Source organism: Anolis sagrei, chromosome 3 (assembly GCF_037176765.1).
Source record: "Anolis sagrei isolate rAnoSag1 chromosome 3, rAnoSag1.mat, whole genome shotgun sequence".
NCBI lineage: Eukaryota > Metazoa > Chordata > Lepidosauria > Squamata > Dactyloidae > Anolis > Anolis sagrei.
In genome coordinates this window covers 193,720,148-193,741,947 of record NC_090023.1, presented here as the reverse complement: position 1 = coordinate 193,741,947, position 21,800 = coordinate 193,720,148, and the positions used below count along the sequence as shown (strand labels likewise).

Genomic DNA, 21,800 nt, shown 5'->3' with positions numbered 1-21,800 from the left:
TGATAATATTTTAGATTAAATTCATTACGATAAGATGAATGGATTCAGTGGATAAAGAGAGTCACATAGCAGATCTATGAATATAGCCAAATAACAACAACATGTGAATAGTAAGTATTTAGAAAGGTTGGTGCAAACCAGATTAGACAGCTCGAATGAAATCAATGTAAATAAAATGAGTATTATACATTATCTTCCCATTTGTCAGATATCGTAGCTATAGCTTTTTGTTTTTCTGTAATCTATTAAGGGGCCCCTTTTCATAATACGAGGGAGTTTTGGCTACTATCCTCTCAGTATAAGTTGAAGATCTCTGCTGACACAGACTGCCTTTGAGATATTGGAAGTTTTAGACCAGCCACTTTATAGGGTACTCCAAATAGTACTTGCTTTGTAGCCTAAAGATTGCACTGCAGAACAAACACTATTGTAACTGTACATAATTTATACTTTTATTTACTTGTGTTTATCTCCTTCCTTTTCTTCAAAGAGTCCAAGTTAAAGTGGCATATTTCCACTTATTCCTCATGCCAATCCTCTGAAGCTCATTGGGCTAAAAGGCAGTGTCCGCTACATTAACACCCAAAACCTTTTATACATCAGTGGTCCTAAAACAATTGTGTAACAATTGTTTCTTACTGACTATATGTGATCCTTTAGGCTTCAGGTTAGCCAATAATGTCCCTGTTACTGCAGGTAGCCATTGCTGATCCCCAAAGCCCACAGCATCATTGAATTTTTGGCCTAAAACATGTTTGTTTGTTTGTTTGTTTTGGCCCCAAACCCATTTCTCTCTGTTTCAAGATGCTCCTGAATACTGGGAGCAAAATACAAGCCAGAGACTTTCCATGCCCTCAATGCATACCACTACTAACTCATACTAAGAAAGACAATCTTGTCCAATATAAACTAACCTGGACTTCGTTACCCAGGAGAAGACTTTCTCTCTATCTTGCCAACTCATTAGGTGCATTGGGCAGAAACTTGGAAAATGGCCTTTAGTGATTGCCCCTACACTTAAACATTCCTTTCAAATGTCTTCTTTCATATTTGGTTTGATAGATTGTTTTTGTTATTAAATTAAATGAGCTCCGGTTTTAGATGATAATTTGACCAATTGTGATAATGATAACTGGGATTTGTTTTCATATGTTAGTCATTATGGGACCATTATTGTGAAAAATAAAATTTAAATGTGATGAGAGACAGTTGAGAGATGGTATGCTGTGTACTGTGATATTTGTCCATGACTGTGCCCATTATCCATTAATAAGTGGATAATGGACACAGTCGTGGACAGGGTTCCTCGGGGTTCCATTTTGTCCTCCATGCTGTTTAATATATACATGAAACTGCGGGGAGAGGTCATCCAGAGTTTTGGAGTACAATGCTACAGATGATCTGCAGATGACACCCAACTCTACTAATCCTTACCACCTAATGCCAAGGAAGCTGTCCTGACCCTACAAGTGCCTGTAATCAGTAATTTACTGGATGCGGGCAAACAAACTGAAACTTAATGAAGACTAGACAAAGGTGGTCCTGGTCAGTGGGAAGGCAGAGTAGAGAAAAGGGATCCAGCCTGTCCTGGATGGGGTCACATTCCCCCTGAAGTCACAGGTTTGCAGCTTGGGGGTCCTCCTGGACTTTGAACTAAACATGAAGGCCCAGTTTTCAGGGGTGGCCAGGAGGGCCTTTGAACAATTAAAACTTGTGCACCAACTGTGTCTGTTCCTTGAGAAGCCAGATCTGGCCACGGTGGTACATGCCCTAGTTACATCCTGTCTGGATTATAGTAATGCTCTATGTTACCTCTGAGGAGTGCTCAGAAATTTCCGTTCCATTGGCTGCCAGTTTGTTTCTGGGCACAATTCAAAGTGCTGGTTATGACATTTAAAGCCCTATACGACTCAGGTCCAGGCTATTTGGCTGACCACATCTCCTTGTACAAACCTCTCTGGGCCTCGAGATCTTCAGAAGAGGCCTTTATCTCAGTCTCACCTCCATCTCAAGCTCAGTTGGTGGGAACGAGAGAGCAGGCCTTCTTTCTCGGTGGCCGTCCTGCAACTCTGGAACTCCTTGCCGAGGGAAGGCAGAATGGCCCCCTTCCTACTGTCCTTCTGGCAGCAGGCTAAAACCTTTTTATTCAAGCAAACTTTTAAAGATGAAGGTTTTTAAGATCAAGTACGGTGGGTTTTAACTTTGAATATGTTTAAATGGTTTTTAACTGGGATTTTTAAAAATACTGTTTATATTTGATCCTGTTTTAATGTTTGCATATTTGTATATTTTAAATTGTATACTGATGCTTTTATGTTAAGCTGCTTTGAGTCTCCTGCAGGAGACATAAAGCAGGGTATAAATAAATAGAAGAAGAAGAAGATCATCATCATCAACAACAACAACAGAGCCCCCAGTGGCGCAGTGGGTTAAACCCCTGTGCCAGCAGGACTGAAGATCGACAGGTCGCAGGTTCGAATCCGGGGAGAGGCGGATGAGCTCCCTCTATCAGCTCCAGCTCCTCATGCGGGGACATGAGAGAAGCCTCCCACAAGGATGATAAAACATCAAATCATCCGGGCGTCCCCTGGGCAACGTCCTTGCAGATGGCCAATTCTCTCACACCAGAAGTGACTTGCAGATTCTCAAGTCTCTCCTGACACGACAAAAAAAAACATCATCATCATCATCAACAACAACAACAACAACAGAAAAGTCCTGTGGTGTCAATCAAAGCCCTATTTAGTTTAATAATATGTCCCTACAGTGGCCAACTAGATTCCTGTAGGAAACTCACAGACAGGAGGAGATCACTGTTCCTATCTCATATAATCTGATATTGAAAGGTACATTGTCTGTCATACTAGAGGTAATGTATAGCAATCACAAATAGAAGCAATTGCTACTTTTCATGTTTGCCGGGGACTACAATTCCTCGAATCTACTTTCCAAATGAGGCCCATAAGCTTCTTCTTTGAAAATCTTACCTTGAAAGATAAACACTTATCAAGCTATTCTTGAAGGCTTTCATGGCTGGGATCACTGGGTTGTTGTAGGTTTTTCAGGCTATATGGTCATGTTCTAGAAGCATTGTCTCCTGATGTTTCACTTGCATCTATGGCAAGCATCCTCAGAGGTTGTAAGGTCACAGCCTCACAGAGGACCTAACAACCTCTGAGGATGCTTGCCATAGATGCAAGCAAAAGATCAGGAGAGAATGCTTCTAGAACATGGCCATATAGCCCGAAAACCTACAACAACTTATCAAGTTGATGCATGTCTATCATGTAAGGAGCATGCATATTGCATGAATCATGACAGTTTCTGGAAACTAGTCCAAAAAGTTAACTTTTCCAAGTTCTAGTCTGTTCCCCATTTACAAAAACATTTTGTGGCAGTAAGTTTTTCAAAACATTTTGTGGCAGTAAGTTTCACAGCTTAACAATGCAATGTTTATAAAACTCCTTCCCTTTAAGTCTACTTTAATGTCCTAAGATTCTGCTTCAGTAAATCATCCATGGTTTGGGTATTATTAGAAAGGGAGAAAACCCTGTTCTTATAGACTTTTCCCCATACAATACATAATTGTATCTCCGTGACTGATATCTCATGCACTCCAATTTTGTGGTGTATGGTGCAGGACTGACTAAGCCTACCAAAGGACATTCAGTCACAACATGGCATTGTAGAAAAAAAAATCTATCACCTTTTGCACAGCTCTTCAAGAGAGAATCCTATTAGAACTCTTTGGATCCTGAATTATCTGTGTCCAAACTTCTTTCTGTTCCTGTGTGCTTGGCACTCAGCAGTTACCAATTGAGGAAAGCTTTCAGCAAATGTGCAAGGAAGGAACAAAGAGGTAGGTGCTACTGGATCAAGAGAGTCAGGAGGGAGTTAGAGCAGGGATGAAAAGCTGTTTGTGGTGCTGGGAAGATTGCCGGGCCATCAGAGAGCCATCTGGGAAAAATCATTTTATTTATAACTTAAGTAATAGCACAAACCATGTAACAAATCGATTTGCTGGTGGATACTGGCTATTGTCTGTTTGTCCAGACAAACAGCATCCATTTTGAGTGAACTCCAGTGCAATAAGAAGAAGAAAAGAACACATATTTTAATTATGTTTCCCAAAGTGCTGAAGACACACTTCTTTTTTTAAAAAAGAGAGACTAACTTGCAGTTGAAAATATGTCATTAAAAGCTATGAGTCTGATTTTCTGCTCTGCTGCTTGGGATATTAACCAAAATGATAAAGCATTCATTCTTTGAGGAAAAATAAGTGGAGGGAAATAAATGCTGAAGGTCTCAAGCTGGAGATATTATTAGAACGATACAACACTGAGAAAGTTCAATGCTCTTACTTGCTTTCTGGAAGGCTGTGAGGAAAGTATGAGAATGACGAATTTGGGAAGCGATCTGGGAAAACATAAATGACAGATCTCTGCAAGGAAGTCAAAAGCTCCGTCAATCCTGCCTGCCCCCCTTTGAGTACAAATGAAGCTTTGTTTTCTGAGTTTTTCTCTTTCGATACAAAGATGAGTGGCATTTCAGTTTCAGCTGCCGCAGATTGTATGTGCGTTTGACAAGAAATGCGAGGAGGTGGGCTTTCATATCACAAATGATTCAAATTAATTTGTGCTTTCCTTCACTTGTTTCTTCCCTAATTCTACAAGCTTGACTTCATACCCAGTGAAACTTACATTTATTTGTAATCTCACTGCTGCTTACACTCTGCTGAACAATAAAAGAACAATAAAGTTAATAAAAAGCCCAAGTGATTGGAAATTGCTATGGGAATGGCAGTCCAGTATGAAAGCTATAAATTTACTTGTATACTCATGACATTGTCAGCTAATTTTTATGAAAAGCCCATCACAGAACATTGCTCCAAAACACTGTGATCACTTGCATGTCACACATCATACTTCCCCTGATAACAAAATAGGGAATGCATCATAAAACGATGCTTCGAACCACAAATTCATCATCAAATGCTCACTATATCCAGTAATGTTCCTTTCCTGACCCTGCCTTGCACCTGAGCTTTGAATCAATCATTTTCTTTCCTCTAACATTAAGGAATACCCAGCGGTGTTTTTGATGAAATTTAAAACAAACTAAGAGATCACCATCATATAATGTCATTAGTTCTTTGGCAGGGACTGTGCGGTTCCTATCTAGACTGTGTTCCAAACGCAGAATCAAGTGGAAATTTAGTGATGAGCAAAATGGACTAGTGCAAACAGGTTTCTCAACTTTACAGACAGTCCTTTCATCCACCTGAATATACTAAACAAAGATATAGTGCTCCCTCCTGAATTGGATAGTTTGAATTGTGGGGATGGGGCAGGAATCAAATCTTTATCCAATTAAATCTGAAGAACAGTTCATCCTATTTAGTTGGATTATAACATCTTGTGTATGCTGGATGATCCACAATGGGGAGAAATAGGCAGTCTACTTGCCCGTGCCTAATTCTAGATTCCAGCCAAAGTTTGCAAATGTAAACATAATGCTGTTTAGGACACTTATCTGTAACCACTAGGTATGACACCTTTCAGAGGAGAACGCCTCTTAATGTATACTTCCCAGCTGGTGGGTTCCATGTCAGTGTGGGATAGTAAACCCATTTTGACTTTTAGTTCAAACTTTATAATAATAATATGAACAAAAAATAATAGTAATATCAACATGGGCATGGAATTACCCAACAACACATAAATATTAAAAGAAAAAAATCCTGCCTGCTCTTCATGTCTATTTTTTAGGGCATGGAAAAGGAATGGGTCAGGACAATTAAAAAGGCCGGGTCAAGACTGATACAAATTGAAATAAGATGGGACCAGAATTTAGGTACAGTACTGTAATAGGTAAGTGACAAAAGTGGGACAGGCTATTTCCAGGGGCCTGTTAGGAGAATGATCAAGGTAATATATAGGGGCAAGGTTGTGTCCAGACAGTGTCTGGGCTGAGCTAGCACTGGTCACTATCAAAGATTTGTTGAAACCACCAAGTCTTCAAACTCTTACAAAAAAAGGGGAGGGATGGGGCCTGCCTTATTTCCCTTGGAAGTGCGTTCCAGAGGCGGCGGGGGGAGGCACCACCGAGAAGGCCCTCTCTCTCATCCCCACCAACCGTGCTTGTGACGGCGGTGGGAGCGAGAGGAGGGCCTCTCGGAGGATCTTAGATAGGCAGGGCCCAAACTGTTTAGGGCTTTATAGGTCATTACCTGCACCTTGAATTTGGCTCGGCAACTTATCGGCAGCCAATGATGCTGTTTTAATAGGGGCGTTGTATGCTCCCTATAGTTTGCTCCAGTAAGGAGCCTGGCTGCTGCCCATTGTACTAGTTGTAATTTCCGGGCCATCTTCAAAGGCAGTCCCACATAGAGCGCATTACAATAGTCAAATCTGGATGTAACCAAGGCATGGACCACCCTGGCCAAATCAGACTTCATGAGGTATGCTCGCAGCTGACACACAAGATTGAGTTGTGCAAACAGCCTCCTGGCCACCACCGACACCTGAGCATCAAGCAACAGTGTTGAATCCAGGAGGAACCCCAAGCTACAGACCTGTGCCCTCAGGGGGAGTATAACCCCGTCGAGCACAGGTCGCCACCCAATACCTCAATCGGCCCCACGACTGACCAGGAGGACCTCTGTTTTGTCTGGATTAAGTTTCAACCTGTTAGCCCTCATCCAGTCCATCATAGCTGTTCAGGGTCTGAGAGGCTTCCTTGGAATTAGGTGGAAATGAGTAAAGGTACTTTAAAGGTACTATCCCAGTTTTCTATTTTGTTTCTACTTGAGAGTACTTAAAGGTACTGTCCTGGTTTTCTATTTTGTTTCTACTAGATATATCCTTTAGAGTTTGAAAGAAAGTCCAAAGTGAATTCACAACCTCATTGATAGAGAAGCCAGCAGTTATCAAAGCAGAGTATTAGCAGAAAATGCTGAAGGACTCTCTATTGCATTGTATCAGTCATTTGCCATGGAAGATTGTGTGTCTCAGCAATGTAATTGCTTCAGATTGAGGTATTTCAGGAATGGCCTCCTCCCATATAAGTTTGCCAGAGACCTGATCAGTTTCTGATGCCTTCCTCGTTATGTCTACACTGGAAGGAGTACAGTATCTCCTTTGACTGGGACAAAATAATAATTATTTTTTTACTGAGGAATATACCAACCTTGTGAAACAGAGACTCAATCTTTTCTAATTGTAAGAGTTTCCTACAGATGAATTTTATTTAAAAAAACACATTTGTAGTCAATGATTTTTCAGTTCCACTATATAGTAAATGTTAGGTAAACACATGAATCCTTTTCCAATAGTTTCCTATACTCTTGTGTCTGTGTAGCCCAGCAGTTTAGGATCAACAGCCCACATGCTTTTAAACCTGGGTGCCAACCTTTTCAAGTAGAACATGTTTTCTAAAGCAACAACAACATGTTCCTTCTTAATTGCCTTTCCTTTCATAAACCTAAAAGGCACAAACAATGGAGGCTTTCATTACAAGGGAAGTGCTTTGGCACTCTAATCATGTTGGTTTCCCTTTTCTGCAGCTTTACTAGTTCTCCAGGAGACAATGGTTTGAAGAGTGACATACAAATCCTGTAAGTAAGTAAAGGGTGATTGGGAGCTAAGGGAGTGAAGAGTCAATTAAGAGCTGTGAGCTTGAGATCACAGGCATGCTTGAGTCTAAAGGGACGCATGTATCCTCCAGAATTCTAAAGGCCATGGAAATCTTCATGATGTGTGTTTGGAAAGTTCACAAGGCTGGGTATACAGATAAAATGACATACACTGCCCCATTTGCACCTAAGGGTGATTTCGTGACCTCTAAAAGTGCAAGGTATTTTTAAAAACAAGGATATGTGTATTGCATGGGTTGCATCAAAAGGAACGGTGTCCTGCAAAGCAGCTTGATATCTGATATAAGGAAATGTAACATTTGACAAGGCAATCTGTCATTGAAACTGCCAGTCTTCTTTATGAAAGTCCTGCACGAGAGCTCAGACACACTAGGGAGCAGCACTCTACCGCAGGACAACATTAAGGTAAGACCAAAGTTTCCTCGTCTTCTGTGCTTTGGCTTTCCAAGTGGAATGATCTAGTTTGTTCATCAGATTGTTTCATGCCTCTAATTCTGCAATGTCATAATAAGGTTATCCTTGAAAGTCAAAGAGCAAATCTACTGTACAGGTACGACAAGTTTGGGTTATACCCAGGTACATTTCCATTCAGGAAAAGAAAGGAGTACAAGCAGTTCATTGGCATCTAGATGGAATTGCTGGATCAGCTGGAAATTGACTTTCTTTTTCATTACCATAGGCTTATCTCTATCGTTTGCAACAGTGGTCTGTCTCTATTCTGTTGGGTGTCTTGTATGAGATGGAAATTTTCATCCTGTCCTGCCAAACATAAATTGTCTATGCAAATAAAATGCCAGAGAATTGTGATGGGGAAGTCATTGGTGTAGATAGGAAAAGCCTGCGTAGGATGACCTTTGAAGTACAAAAAGGGAATCAGAAAACAGATACACTTCCTAGTACTATGATATTCAGTCTCCACAACATGGAGCAAGGAAATCAAGCCTATAATAGTGCAAAAGCTCATACCCAAATCACATGAGTCTTCCATTGAAAGGATACCATTTTCTAACTTCTATCATTAAGCAAAATGAAGTGATCACCTTAGACTCAGATACAGAAAGAGCAACAATGAGATATGAGAAGATAGCTACAGATGCTATGACCTGTACTTTCTGTGCTATTATCTAGTCCTCAAGCGGAATGGAGGAAGCAAGACACATATTTAGTATTATAATAAATAGGATTTATCGTCATACTAGCACATGTACACACACACATGTGCACATATCCCATTTTATCATGTGTCTTGGGCAGAAAATGTTTAGGCTTAGTCCTAGGTTAATATTCATGAACCTAATGTAATAGGACTACACTGTCAATGAAAGACTTCTGATGTCAGTATGTGGAACCCTTAAAGGTAAAGGTTTCCCCTTGACGTTAAGTCTAGCCATGTCTGACTCTGAGGGGTAATGCTCATCTCCATTTCTAAGCTGAAGAGCTGGTGTTGTCTGTAGACACCTCCAAGGTCATGTGGCCAGTATGACTGCATGGAGCACCATTACCTTCTTGTTAAAGCGGTACATATTGATCTACTCACATTTGCATGTTTTCCAGCTGCTAGGTTGGCAGAAGCTGGGGCTAACAATGGGAGCTCACCCCATCTGCGGATTGATCAGTAAGTTCTGCAGCTTAGTGGTTTAACCTGCTGCACCACCGGAAACCTTAGAAAGCAGAAAATGCATTTCAGTATCCTTCTTCAGCTTGCTGGAGGGGCTCTGAATACTAATGACCATCATATTACAAAATGAATAGATGTGTGGTTGGAATCCTGTACAAGTGTAAAAGTAGTTCCACTTAGTCGAAAATTGTACAAGCATTAGTTCATAATGCTATCTTTTCACAAGCACATATACAGCCCTTTCTCTCAGTGCTGACTTGATTGAGGTGGAGCAACCAAGTTACACCATGGATGAACTTGAAGCCTTGGTGCCACTTGGTGTAAGTGGTGGAATTTAGCCAAACTGCAGAAGTGCACAATATGTATGTTATGAAAAAGATATGTACAAATCTGGCCTTCATGTGTAATAGGACCATTGAATCAAATACCTGCTGTAGAGGCATAGCTTCCATCTCTCTTAGTTCCCATTTTCCCACATTTCTTCTAAAAACTCATACTTTAGTAATGTATTCCTACCTGTGCATTTTCATATTCAAGTCAGAACTTGGAACATTTACTTTTTAGCTTGCAGTTCCCAGATTCCTGAGCCCAACATGGGCAACAGACAGGGTGGATGAGGGATTCTGGAACTTGCAGTTCCCAAAGTAACATATTGCAAGCTCGGAAAGATAGGTGTAATCTTACACATGCTTACTTGGGGTAAGCCCCATTAAATCAACAGAACTTACTTCACACATACATGATTGTGTTGTAAGCTATGTGAATTGTGATATTTTTTTTCTGACATCTGCCAGAATTGGAATTCCAAAATGATGCATTTGTTTTTTCAGCACTATTCTGTGAGTAACTGTTAACAATGCATCTCTATATACAGGATCTTTTTAAATAATAATAATAGCATTAGTCCAGGAAAGGATTAATACTAAGTGTTAATGAAATATCTTATTTAGCTTTTGAAATGGTTCCCTTTAGGATGAGTGCTCTTTATTCAACCTTTCAATGTCAGTTATCATTTTTAAAACAGCTTGACCTGGAAGCATACAGCTAAAATTGTGGTGACTATTAATGACAGTTTTATTGGATACTATGCTTATAGTTCACATTTTGAGGTCTGTATGTAATTGATCTTTCTACCCTACGAGAGAAACACTGCAATAAGTTGGTTGCAGCACCACATTATAGTATAGAGAAATAATAATGATGTCACCTTGAGATTCAAAGATCGTGGAATAGTAATAGTCTCCTAGCTCATTCTCCCAACTGCAATGACCTCTCCAGTACTAAATCTTAACAGTCTCAGCATTATTTTTGAATTATTCATGCTAGCCTTTTCCCTCACTACAAAATCAAGGAAAATGAATGCATCATGCTCTATCAACTCCACAGGTATTTTTGGTTTTTTAAAAATGTTATTTGGTTTTGCTAAAAAAGAAAGAAAGAAACTAATACAGAGGGATAGGTCACATGTCTCGCTGAAACAGGGGGAGTGGGGAAAAGAAACAATCCCACATGCAGAAAAGGGCGAAGCACTTTCTGTATTATGCAATATTTATCTCTGTTTGAATCTGTATGAACTCCAGGATCCTGTGTTATGTCTTAATTGATTCTGTTTGTTTAGAAGCTCCTAAAGACGTATCAGAAAATAACCAACATTCTGAGTTTCCTAATTGCATTTTACTATATTATTTTTATTTGAGAGAAAGGAATATTATCTGTTTAAAAGGGTAGCCACATTTATTAGTACACCTTAATTTTTTTTTTAAAAAAAAAACTATGATGATATTAGGAGCAATCAGTGGCATCACTATGGTTGATGTCACCCAGTGCAGTAAGTCTTGGGGTCACCCCCATGGACCTTCTGGTATAGCAGACTGTTCTTATTTATTCCTAATGAGATTAGATCAACCCCCTCCCTCCTGTCCTTTAGAAAGATGATTAAAACTTGGCTGTGGGAACTGTGCAATGAAGCAGTGATAGGAACTCTTATGATGCCAATCAGATTCGATATGGATGTTTCAGGCAGTTTGAAACAGAGGATTTTAACATCAAGATACGTGATTTTAATGTTTTTATATGTGTATAGTCTAGTATGTTTCGGCATTGAATGTTTGCCTTTTATATGTTGTGCTCCGCCCTGAGTCCCCTTCGGGGTGAGAAGGGTGGAATATAAATGCAATATGTGCTGGCACAGCAGTGCCAGGAAATCTGAATTCCTTTTCTTGCACTGCTAGTTTGCATGAATCTATTTAAGCCATGCATTTTGCTATAAGGTAGCTTCCCTCAGGTTGCAATCATAGGGCCAACAACTTGGCAATCATTGTTAGAATCTTTAGGCCCACCCCTTTTCCCAGGAATATCTTGGAGGGAAAGGAGGACTTTTGTTCAGTCTCACTGTTTGAAGCCTAACAGCAGGACGTGTAGGATTCTCTCTTCACTTCTCACAGCTCTGCTGGGGGAGTAAAAGGATAGTTCTACAGCTCTGCTAGGGGAACAAAGCCAGCTTTTGCTGGGGGTTAAAGAAATAGATCCACAGCTCTGCTGGGGAGTAAATAAATAAATAAATAAATAAATAAGTATTGCATTTATAAACTACTTTTTTTATCCCTAGGGGGACTCAAAGCAATGCACATCTAATAAATAGCAAAAATTCAATACCTCATATATAATAAAACAGTATATCATACATCTAAAACAATAACATACAGGATAATTGTAAATTAAGCCATTAAAACTATAAAGCCATCAAACATAAACGTGAAACATTTGACATTGCAACGATCACCCATCTGCTATGCTGCTGTGGTCATTCACTGAATGCTTGTTTACATAACCAAGTTTTTAGTTGTTTTCTAAACATCAGGGGGACGATCTGATCTTCCTGGGGAAGGAGTTCCACAATCGAGGGGCCACCCCTGAGAAGGCCCTGTCCCTCGTCCCCACCAATCACACTTGCAATTTTCATCTTAAGAACAGACAAGTATCTCGAGCTCTGATGGTTATCTGGGAAAGAATCCCACTGGAGCACTGTAGTACACCCAAATACCTGGGAGTTACCCTGGACCATTCTCTGACCTACAAGAAGCACTGCCTGAATATCAAGCAAAAAGTGGGCGCTAGAAACAATATCATACGAAAGCTGACTGGCACAACCAGACACAGTGAAGGCATCTGCCCTTGCGCTATGCTATTCTACTGTTTTTAAATATTTGGTTCACTCCTGATACAATAAATAAATAAAAAACACTTGCGGTAGAAGCAAGACAGAGAGAAGGACCTCCCCAGCTGATCTTAATGCCCCAGCCGGCTTATAAAGGGAGATGTGTTTTGATAGGTAAGTTGGGCCAGAACCGTTTAGGGATTTATAGGCTAAAGCCAGCACTTTGAATTGTGCTCAGTAGCAAATTAGGAGCCAGGGAAGCTGCCACAACAGGGGAGTTGTATGCTCCTTGTACGCTACTCCATTAAGGAGCCTGGCTACTGCCCGTTGGACGACTTGAAGCTTCAGAACAGTCTTCAAAGGCAACCCCATGTAGAGTGCCTTGCAGTAGTCTATTCTGTAACAAGAGCATGGACTACTGTGACCAAGTCTGACTTTCCAAAGTAGTCCCAATATATATGAAAAAATGAGGAGAAAATCACCAGAAATACAAACAGTGTACACTTGTAGTGTGTGATGACCAAAACCACATGATTAAAGTGCCTTTATAATGGCTAATAATGACAGCCATGATTAGAGAATGTGTAAATTAGAAAGCTCATATATTAAATCAGCATAGAGTTTTAGCCTTGGAAGTATATTGGTACAATACCTGTAAGCTGGGCTTACAAAATATGGTTTTGTTTTTGGTGTGGCAAAATCTAACTACAGGGATATATATATATGTGTGTGTGTGTGTGTGTGTCATTTATTGTCACCCTCTTTCAAGGTGTCACCTGGTACAGTGTGCACCCTGCTCCCCACCTCCCTAAAGATGCTACTGGGAACAATGACATCCTGAACAAAGCTAAGTGCTAGAGAATAGAATTGTTTAGCTCCAGTAATCAGAAGCAGAGAAAAAGCAATAGTCTGGAGTATATTTCATATCACTCTTTCCTACAGAGGATAGGATGTAAAAAAAAAACCCAACAAAACTCTTGTTTGTTCTCAAAGTCCGTATGTTGACAACTCTTCTAGTTTATCCGGTCTAGATAATAAGAGGATACAGTTTTATCCGAGTGATGGATTTCATTTTTAAAAAAGTGCACATGGGAATAAAATAAAATGCATGTAAATGTAAACTCAGGCAGGTATCCTGATTCATCTGTAGCTGGTGACCTTTAAGTTCATGATGAAAAACAAATGTCAAGCATTCAAAAGACAGGAGTATCCCTGGCTTTGCTGAGGATTTTGTATGCTATCGCACAGACTGTATTAATTTAGTCCGGCATCAATAACCTTGAAATCGGGATTTTGCGCTAAAAATCCAGTTTTATGTTTATTCAGAAAGCAAAGATAAAAGGTGACTTTATTTAAGGGCCCTTCCAGTGGGAGCAGGGCAAACATAATGTAACATTACAGATCCTACTCCACCCTTAGCTTGCCATTCAATGCCAGCTCCCATAGCAACAGATTTTATATGACTATCTGGAATCTGATGATCTTGAGGTTACTTTGCATAGAATTTTAATTATAGCCATGATAAGCTTGTGGTGGAATTCTATAATGCTACTGCAAATAAAGAGCCACAGAAGGAAAAAATGCTTGTCAGGGGTGGAGGAGTATTTTAATTGTCTTTGCAATTTTCACTCAATATTTATCAGGAATATGTACACCGGGAAGATACAGCATACTAAAAAATCTGTCTCCTATTGCCAACTTTAACAATGTGCATAGTACTCATATTATCTCAAAATGTTCTAAACATTTTTTTGTCACGTTGTCTATTAAGGTCATCAAATCCAGGCCTTGAAATTGATGAGAGAATAAGAGTGCATCTAAATTGTAAAATTAATACAGTTTGACACCAATTTAATAATAATAATTGATTCTGAATCTGGCAGCCCAAGAACAAGCTATTCGAACCAATGCCATCAAAGCCAGAATTGAAAAGTCGACAACAGATCCCAAATGTAAACTCTACGAGGAAGCAGATGAAACAATAGATAATATCCTCAGCTGCTACAAGAAGATCACACAGACAGACTACAAGCAGAGGTATAACACTGTTGTTCAGATGATTCATTGGAACTTGTGCCACAAATACCATCTGCCTGCCACAAAGAACTGGTGGGATCACAAGCTGGAAAAAGTTACAGAGAATGAACATGCCAAACTCCTCTGGCATTTCCGAATTCAGACAGACAGAGTTCTGGAGCACAACACTCCTGACCTCACAATCGTGTAAAAAAACAAAGTATGGATCATCTATATAGCAATCCCAGGTGAAAGCACTAGACACTTGGGAAGTGTCCGACGTGTGATCCAATTCAACAGCCAGCAGAGTGTCTGCTATGGACTCATCTTGTTGTGTTTCAAATAATAATAATAATAAAACAACTTATAATAAAACCCTCATATTGTGTCAGCTTTTCCAGTTGTTTCTCTTCAACCCTGCTGTCTCCTGGGATTACAACATCGACAATCCATACTTCGTGTTAAAAAACAAAGTATGGATTGTTGATGTTGCAATCCCAGGGTTTGTTTTATTTATTTTTTGTCGTGTCAGGAGCGACCTGAGAAACTGCAAGTCGCTTCTGGTGTGAGAGAATTGGCCGTCTGCAAGCTGGTGTGAGAGAATTGGCCGTCTGCAAGCAAGAATTGGCCCAGGGGATGCCTGGATGATTTGATGTTTTATCATCCTTGTGGGAGGCTTCTCTCATGTCCCCGCATGAGGAGCTGGAGCTGATAGAGGGAGCTCATCTGCCTCTCCCTGGATTCAAACCTATGACCTGTCGGTCTTCAGTCCTGCCGGCACAGGGGTTTAACCCACTGCGCCACCAGGGGCTCCTGCAATCCCAGGTGACAGAAGGATTGAAGAGAAACAACTGGAAAAGCTGACACGATATGAGGATTTAAAGATCGAACTGCAAAGACTCTGGCACAAGTCAGTCAAGGTAGTTTCAGTGGTGATAGGCACACTGGGTGCAGTGCCTAAGTACCTTGGCCTGCACTTAAACACAATCGCCGCTGACAAAATTACCATCTGCCAGCTGCAGAAGGCCACCTTACTGGGATCTGCACATATTATTCACTGATACATCAGACAGTCCTAGACACTTGGAAAGTTTCTGACGTGTGATCCAATACAACAACCAGCAGAGTGTCTGCTGTGGACTCATCTTGTTGTGTTTCAAATAAAACTTTATACATACCCTGTCACCATCTCCCCAGGGGGACTTGGGGTGGCTTACAGGAGCCCAAGCCCAGCAATACAACAATGCAAATATACACATAAGAAAACAACAATAAAATATAAGGAAATAAAATAAAATAAGAGAAACAGTATAAATAAACACATCAGACAATATTAAATCACAATATTTGAACACAGAATGCTGATCACAGTGGGCAGGGCAGGTTGCAGGGATTAAAAGTTTAAAAACACTGGGTGAGAGAGCAATGTAATGTATCTGGACAGGGGATCTGAGGGATGAAGTAGGGTTTAATTGCACTAACAGGTAACATAAAGTGCTTCCGAGGGCATTTATGCAGGGATTGGTCAAGTCAGGGGTTATTGTTCATTCATTCATTGAAGGCACACTGGAACAGCCAAGTTTTCAGGCTCTTCCTGAAGACTGCCAGGGTGGGGGCTTGCCTAATTTCTCTAGGGAGCAAGTTCCAGAGCTGAGGGGCCACCACAGAGAAGGCCCTTTCCCTTGTCCCCATAAGTCGCACTTGTGAAGGGAACGTCTTGGCTTAATGGTATGGAATCATGGGAGTTGTAGTTTGATGAAGCACCAGCACTCTATGGCAGAGCAGTCTAAAGACCTTGAAAAACTACAGCTCCCATTATTCCATAGCATTGAGTTAAAGTGGTATCAAACTGCATTAATTCTACAATGGACATACACCTATAAAAGCATCTCTGATATTGAAGATCTTTACAAAAGGAGCAAATAGTGAAAAGGAATCAGAAGGAATCTATAGTTGTATCTGTTTGTGTTTATATATTTTTAAATGAATTACTAACAGTGTATTTGGGATTAAGGATCCTGAAACTTGTAGAATAATTATTTAATGAAGATGTATATTTTCATTTGTATTCTAAACACACACTGGAATTCATTCAAACTGAAGAGGAGTTACAAATGCACACGGGGAAAAGAATGTACTCTTTAAGATGTGTTTCTTTTGTAGTTACATCTACATCTTTTCAATTTGCGCTGTTCCTTCTTTGTTCTGAATTTAAAAGGAACACTTTTGCTGTGATGAAGGCACTACTATATTTTAGAGGAAACAAAAAGGCACCCACATGTTGAAAAGAACGACAAGAGCAGTAAAACCTCACTGGTTGTAGCCTAATTGAACAGCAACCAGGACTGCCTTGATGGCAATTCTCAATGCTATTAACATATATAGCAGAATATCCCAGCAGGTAGAAGAAAGTGTTTGACAAACAGACTAGAAAGAACTGTTGAATTGGGATGAACCAAGAAATTAAGTATGATTAGGCCATGTTTCTTTCTTATTTTCACTACAGAATTGGGTCAATTATATTTACACTTCCTCTGATCCTCTGTTTGCACCATAGTCTTGTTCCAGACAAAATATAACAAGTAGTTGCACAAACAAACAGAGAGGAAAGCAAATTTAGTTAATAAATATTTCTGGAAGAATTAGTTGTTTAGTTACTTTAATATATTGTGATGGAACTCCCGGTAGTGCGATGGGTTAAACCCTTGTGCCAGCAGGACTGCTGACCGAAAGGGGAGCAGGGTGAGTTCCCATCTGTCAGCTCCAGCTTCTCATGTGGGGAAATGAGAGAAGCCTTCCATAGGGTGGTAAAACATCTGGGTGTCCCCTGGGCAACATCCCTGCAAATGGCAAATTCTCTCACACCAGAAGTGACTTGAAGTTTCTTGAGTCGCTCCTGACACACACAAAAATATATATAGCGTGATGCAAAGACTCAGCCACAGTTGCTCACCACTGCACTGCCTAAATCTCATTGCTCTCACTGGGACTGAATCAGTCTAATTGTGCTCAGAACTACTGCCAACATATTTTGAAATTGTGCAGAATCTCTCACTAACTGAATGATAACATTCCCCTTCTAGTAAGACATAAAAGAGAACCACTATCGGTCTGCAAAGAAGAAAAGTCTCAGTTTTTCCCTCCAAGTATTAGTGGTCAGAGATAACATTATGATTCCCATTTTGTCTCAGGAAGTCTGTTCTGGCAGCATGAACTGTTGAACCATCCAGATCCATGGGTGCAATCTTGAATTGGCAGCAAGATGGGTAAGATGACCTAATAGGATCTGTTTCATCTGTTATTTGCATGGTTTTATAATATCCTGAATCTATGATATCAAGTGATTACAGAGAGCCTTTCAAAGTGACTTGTGGCATTGTGACAAATGAGAAAAAGTCAAGAACAGTTAAGAAAAAGAAAACTAAAGGCAAGTTTTGTAGCATGAGAAAACATGAAAATTGCATTCTATTAAACATAGTGTAGCAAATTCTTCATGTAATTACGATAAAAATACCTAGATAAAAAATGTGGATTTATTTTACATCACATTAGGGGGGAAAACAGTAACAGCATAGTTACTAAATCTGCTATACTATGTGTATACAGTATACTTTTAAGCTTAGGCATTTTTCCATTCTTTCTCTGAAGGGCTATGTCTCCAACTGCAATGCAACAGAGAAAGTTCTCCTGGCAAACAACAAATACTACTACTACTACTTCTACTACTAATACTACTACTAATAATAATAATAATAATAATAATAATAATAATATCAGATTCAGTATAACTGATCCCAGTCAATGTTAAACTATCAATTTTAAACTCACATCTTCACTCTCTTTTAATCTTTGTTCTTTGTATTTTGATATATGTATTTTGTAGAAATACATTTAAATATGTGTATTTTATGTAATGTTTATAATGATTATTTGTTTTTAGCTATGTTGTAACCCACTTCGAGTTATGAGGACAGGTAGATAAGAAATAAAATTGTTATTGTGGTGACAACAACAATAACAATTTTATTTCTTATCTACCTGTCCTCATAACTCGAAGTGGGTTACAACATAGCTAAAAACAAATAATCATTATAAACATTACATAAAATACACATATTTTGATTTGGAATTGGTTTGGAATTGGTTTGGGAGAACCTGGTTTCACTCTGCAAATGATTAGATTGCCATGTTTGGAACAGATCTGAGGCCAGGCGAATGATTACATTAATCACAGAAGATGGCCTCAAACTGGATCCAGAACATGTATTTTTTTTCCATTCCTGTAAGTGATGTGCACCAAAGACAAAAGCAAGATAATGGTTAACAATGAAGTTAATAAATTATCCCTTCTAGGGTGTAAATTAACCAGGTTATACCCATGGGGTTTTTGTTTTGATTTTTTTGGCAGCCCGATTGCCAAATTTTAACCTTGCTCCAGTGTGGGTGGGTGTCTCCAATGTGATTTCACCATGCAGTGTGGTTTACATTTGGGGCTTGGTGATTGCATTAAGGGCTTACATTAGTAGCTCACTGATGTGTATCAACTTAGCCTTTCCCTTGACTTGCTTTAATGCACTTTAGGCACTTAAATTCACACTGCAGTGTGTTTTCTAGCCACCATAGTTTAGAGTTGGCTTGAAGCCGCATTAAATGGTCAGTGTAGATATGCCCCATTTGACCAAATAATATCACAGTGTAATTAGATGGCAAATATATGAGGAAGAATGCACAAGCTGTGATATAATGCAGCAATTTGCTTTTTCCTGAGCTTCCTGGGAAGAGCAAAATTTCTCACCTCCTCTCCACTGACAGCAAACTACTTTTGCAATTAAATCTCAGTTTGTAGCAACTGAATTAATCTGAAAACAAAGGAGGGGGGATGGGAGGAAAAGACATAAACTAGGGTGTTTTGAAATCATATGAAAAGTGAGATGACAAAAGATTAATTGGAACAGTTAGAGGGTATGGTATGATGCCAGTTCATAAAGTGGTGTGATAATTCTACTTGTCTTTTAAAACAATATTAAGTCTTGAGGAGATAAATACTCCTTGTGGGTTTTTGAAAGCATCTAGTTCCAAAGCTTGCTGTTTATACAATGGTCTGGAAATTACTAATTTAAATAATACAGCATCTGCCCCAGCCTAAAACCTATTCACTGAATATGTTTTTTCCCTTTTCATCCCAACACCATCCCAGGTAAAATAACAAAAAGCTATTTTGACAATGTGTGGCTAAATACAGCAAAGTACTCTAATTATCTAGCTATTGATACTAACACGCTACTGGATGTGAATATAAAGTTAGTCTTACGGAAACATGATCTTCTATTTCAAAAATGGGAAGGAAGGGATGGAAAAACAAATTGTAGATGGAAGAGAAATCTTTCAAAGGAAGAGGAAATGTGCATTTTTCCAACATAGGTCAAACGGGTCAGATCTGCAGCCCCTTTGTAATATAAATGCATTGACACAAGCAGGAGATGCTGGCATTTGCCCAACACAAATATTGCTAAATGAGTAAGAGGATGGAGCTTTTGTGTGAGAGACTACCTGAAACAAACACACAAGGCATGAGTGGTTGAGTGGTTATCCACAAACCATTAAATGTCCTTCATGTAAACCTGCATTTATAAAGCAGTTACTTTCTTCTTTTTTCTTTAGGAAGGCAGTGGCAGCTATGTAAAACCTCCAGACCCAGATGGAACATTTATTGTGATGAAGAGTTGTGGACCACATGCTCTGCAAAGTAACCACAATCTTGTACAAGAAACCACATCACAAAATAGATTTTGAATAATGCTGTAACCACCTTTGATGTATAATTTAATAGGATTTCTTAATTCCAATATGAATTAACATCTTCCTCTTCATAAATGAATGAAAATTGGGCAGGTCTTTCTGTGTTGCAGTACTCCGAGATTTGTTCACCACCAGCTGTGCTGTGACAGTTAGGAATTATAGTCCAACAATAACTGGATAGTCATACAATGACCATCCCTGATATAAATACGCAACATGGGAGGGGAGGATCACACTCCTGTATGGTACATGCAAATGTTATGGTTTTCTACTTCTACCTGCCTTTTCAATCCAAGTGTTTTCGTGGATGTTATGGCAACTTAGTCTGTTGTTGTTGTTGTTCATTCATTCAGTCGTTTCCGATTCTTCGTGACCTCATGGACCAACCCACGCCAGAGCTCCCTGTCGGTTGTCACCACCCCCAGCTCCTTCAAGATCACTTCAAGGATACCATCTATCCATCTTGCCTTTGGTCGGCCCCTCTTCCTTTTTCCTTCCATTTCCCCCAGCATCATTGTCTTCTCTAAGCTTTCCTTTCTTCTCATGATGTGGCCAAAGTACTTCATCTTGGCCTCTACTATTCTTCCCTCCAATGAGCAGTCAGGCTTTATTTCTTGAAGTATGGACTGGTTGGATCTTCTCGCTGTCCAAGGCACTCTCAGCACTTTGCTCCAACACCACAGTTCAAAAGCATCGTCCTTCGCTCAGCCTTCCCTATGGTCCAGCTCTCACATCCGTAGGTGACTATGGGGAATACCATTGCTTTAACTATGCAGATCTTTGTTGCCAGTGTGATGTCTCTACTCTTCACTATTTTATCAAGATTGGTCATTGCTCTCCTCCCAAGAAGTAAGCGTCTCCTGATTTCCTGGCTGCAGTTTGCGTCTGCAGTAATCTTTGCACCTAGAAATACAAAGTCTGTCACTGCCTCCACCTTTTCTCCCTCTATGTTTTTGGCCTTCAACTCCCAGAAATCCAAACAGCTGGTACACTGGCTGGGATTTCTGGGAGTTGTAGGCCAAAAACATCTGGGGACCCCAGGTTGAGAACCACTGCTCTATTTCCTTAGTGTGTATTAACAAGTTTTTTTTTTTAGGGTCAACCCTAACAAAATGGGGAGAATTCACTCTCTTGTGTGGCACATGAAAGTGTTCTTTATACTGTGGTGTTCTAGTTCTATCGGTCCCAATCCAAGTGTTTGTGGAAGTAACCAAATGTTAGTGTGTGTTATTGTTTATTTGGTTTATATAAATAAGCATGTATGTGCTTAGGGTCAATACTAATGTTTGACTGCTTGAGGTGAAGGGGGAAAAAACAGCACTTCTCAGTTCTCATTTCATGTACAGAAGCTGACTGAATTGGCAATTGAATCTTAGGCTGGATCTACACTGCTATATAATTCAGATTGTCAAAGCAAATAATCCATATTATCTGCTTTGAACTGGATTATTTGAGTCTACACTGCCACATAATCCAATTCAAATCAGATAATTTGGATTTTATATGGCAGTGTACAAGGGGCCTTACTTCAGTGTTTTGTTATGGGCCACCATCTT

The 21,800-nt window shown here is 39.7% G+C and overlaps 1 long non-coding RNA gene across 1 annotated transcript; it reads left to right on the top strand.

Moving 5' to 3' along the window:
- The first annotated feature begins 7,543 nt into the window (after positions 1 to 7,543).
- LOC137096651 (uncharacterized) lies at positions 7,544 to 20,460 on the top strand. The gene is made up of 3 exons (XR_010909586.1): positions 7,544 to 7,615; positions 17,637 to 17,711; positions 20,107 to 20,460. It is a non-coding gene; the product is annotated as an uncharacterized lncRNA (long non-coding RNA).
- The last annotated feature ends 1,340 nt before the right edge of the window (positions 20,461 to 21,800 follow it).